Source organism: Aplysia californica, unplaced genomic scaffold (genome assembly GCF_000002075.1).
Source record: "Aplysia californica isolate F4 #8 unplaced genomic scaffold, AplCal3.0 scaffold00863, whole genome shotgun sequence".
Classification (NCBI taxonomy): Eukaryota; Metazoa; Mollusca; class Gastropoda; order Aplysiida; family Aplysiidae; genus Aplysia; species Aplysia californica.
The window spans coordinates 84,411-87,901 of NW_004798133.1; positions in this window are offsets into that span (position 1 = coordinate 84,411).

Here is a 3,491-nt window from a genome sequence, read left to right on the forward strand (position 1 = left end):
GAGTAATTACTCGAGTAATTACTCGAGTCCAGAGCAGATACTCGAGTGTGGACTCGAATCTTAATATGCTGGACTCGCACACCTCTAGTGCACAGGGTGAAACAGATGTGACCTTGAGAATATTGACCTTGCCATTGCTCAGCCAATGGGAAGGGCATCTTCGCACTGAAATAGTAATGGGAATTCCCGCTTTAGTTATCAATCGTTTATTATCAATCAGGAGTTCTCCTCTTTGAGAGTTCTCTTGATATAATGTAGGCTAGGCCTAGATCTAGATCATTTTAGTTTTAGACCTAGATCTAGTTATTCTAATCTAGATCTTCTAATCTAGATCTTCTAATCTAGATATTGATAGATCTAGTTTTCTTTTTTTTTTCAACACGGTAAAATAACTCGTCTTCTGACAAACTCAGGATTTAGTCCCCCCCCCCCCCCCCCTTTACACATTATATTGACATAGACTACATCTCTCTGACTACATTCAGACCTTACTAAAATATGTTCAAAGTCAATTGAATTCACGCATGGTTCTGTCTCTGCAGATTGCCATAGCAGCATAGCTGTAGTTGTAGGCCTATAACATTAATTAAGGTTCGTTTTTTTTTTTGGTAGACTTAACTGCGAGAAAATCCCTGCCATTGGTACAAGTTCTGGAAAATCGGCCAATCATTAATTAATTGTGAATGTAAGAATCTAGCAAAAGGAATAATCCATAATGGGTAGAGTCAATCTTTTTTTTTTTTTTTTACAGGTGAACAAATAGGGTACCAGTAAGACCATAATATAAAATTATTAAGTTATAATTGAAAGGATCGTGTCACCAGCGCATCAAGAAATATGTGTAAGGAATGTTTTAGTTTTAGTAGAGAGGTTTCCCGCGTTTCCGTTGAAATTGGGGTCGGGGAATTTGGTTGGAAAGCAGACAAACAAATGGACAGTTGGGGAAAAAAAGAATGGATATGAGGATATGAGGAAAGCGCCAAAATTATGGGGTCCTAGATGAGGGGGGGTATACTTTTACAGATAATTTGATATATTATAAGCCCCCCCCCCCCCCCCCCCCCCTCCCAAAACAGTTTTCCTTACGAAGTATGAACAGCAGAACATTGATTGAAATACCAACGATCGGCCTTGCCGTGAGCTTGCAAATCGTAAGCTTAATTAGGGGCGAGAACGCATTAAATTTGTCGAAAAGAAAATATTACTTTTGTTAGTTCCCTTGAATTATACCCGTCGTTGTCGGGGTCTCCCAGATAATTTTGGCTGTTTCTTTTTTTACGTCTTATGTCATGACCCAGAAAATAATTTCATTCATTCAGCTATTTTTTTCGTAAGAGTTTTACAGCACTTAAAATACAATAGGGTTATAACATAAGTGCTGAAAGAAAACACAAAAAACGAAGGAAAGATCAGTCTGATAGATGTTTCATAAGAAAAAAGGAGCAAACAACACTAAAACACCCACCATCCACCCGTGTGTTGGCTCTTTTGGCTCTTTTTAGGTTCCAAACATTCATTAAAGAATGGTAAAAAGAAAGAACAGACAAACGTATAGGGGAGAGTATGGATTGCTGACAGTGTATCTGATTTCAACTCGCGCCAGCGTTGGAACGTTTGTTTACACTCGTATCACGGGCCGCCACGCACTAAGACAAGGTCACGCCCAAGTCTCGCTCGGACGCGAGATATAGGGCAACAAAAACAAAGCATCTCTAGGCCTACTACAAGGAGATTAAAAGTAATGGAGGATGCTCTGTGGGCGGCACCGCACGCCCGATAGGAGCCCTCTCTCGCGATTATCTTTATAATTTGGTATTTTGATAATTTTATGTTACTTGAACAAGTTTACTTCTTATTTTACACATCTTTTTGATTTTTAAGCTAGATTATAACATAAAACTCTGAAAGAATTGAACAGTCCGTATCACACACAGAATTTTTTTTTCTCCCTGTCATTATCCGTCAGCCCGTCAGTTGATCACAATATCTCTCTCTCTCTCTCTCTCTCTCTCTCTCTCTCTCTCTCTCTCTCTCTCTCACTCTCTCTTTTTCTTTCTCTCTCTCTCTCTCTCTCTCTCTCTCTTTTATTTAATTTTTCCCATTCTCCTTCATCCCTTCCCAAGGCCCGCCCCTCCTCTTTCATCCATGCCCCATCCCCTTTTCCTTGCGTGCATTCCCCCACCCCACCCACCTCCACAACGTGGCCCAGCCCGATAAGATTCTATAAAAAGAAACGCCACAGTTCGAGATTTAGCCCACACTCGGCGGCCATATTTGATCCCCACCGCGGCGTACTGCTCGTGGCGCCGCGAAGAGAGAGAGAGGAGGCTCCCATTAGTTCTAAACTCCTTGGCCTACTACCAAGATACCTTGCAATCCTTCTTTGGGCTTTTGTCCGACGCAATGGCGGGCCCGCTTTGACGCTTAGCGCGTGGGGGGCTACGTCACTAGGAGATGCGAGGTTGGTTTCATCGCCAACTGCTTGGAATGTGTGTGTTTTGTTTGTTTAGTATAGGGTTTTACGGCCCTCGCAACTGCATAAGGTCATTTGAGCACGCGAAACACAAGTTAGTTTTATTCACAACAGTTTATTGTACCGGGTACAGCTGGCTTGGGTCAGTACCGGTAGTTAAATCTTAAAATGTTAAAATGTTTTAAAAAATCAGTGTAAATAGTTTATTTTTTTCATTCTAAAACAAATTTTCTAGTTAAAACAAAAATTTTAAATAGTACAATTTCACTTTATAATTTGCCATAAAGGCCATTGATTGATTGAGTAGATGTTTTACGGCACTACCGACACAATTTTGGTCATTTAAGCGCCAACAGGTTTCACCGCAACAAAATCAGACGTTTTTTTAGTAAAAGTTTTTCGGAGATCGCAACCGCACACGGCCACACTATTTTCATTATGATAAAAAGACGGACAGACATTTATGAAAATTTTTTGTAAATGTGGAAAAGACTTATTTACATATGTATATACAATAATAATTTCCGTGTGTGTATATATATATATATATATATATATATATATATATATATATATATATATATATATATATATATATATATATATGTACACCGATAACGATAACTATATATTTTCATATTCTATTAAATAGTCCAATTTCCTTTACATAACTTAAAATTGTTCTAGGGTATACAATGCCAAAAAAGGTTTTGATATTTTTACATTTAAAGTATTTCTTACGAACATCATTAAATTCGACACATTCCGTTAGGATGTGCCGAACTGTGAAATTTGTGTTTCACGCCACGCAAAAAGGAGCTTTCTCTCCTTCGAGTTAATGTTTGTGCGTGATGTGCGTGTGTCCTATCTTAAATCTTAGATGTGGTAGTACAGGGTTTTACGGCGCTCGCAACTGCGCAAGGTCATATGAGCGCGCGAAACACAAGTTGGTAGCATTCACAACAGTTTACTGCACGGTTTGTCGACAATTAGACTTTAAAATGCTAAAGTACTAAAA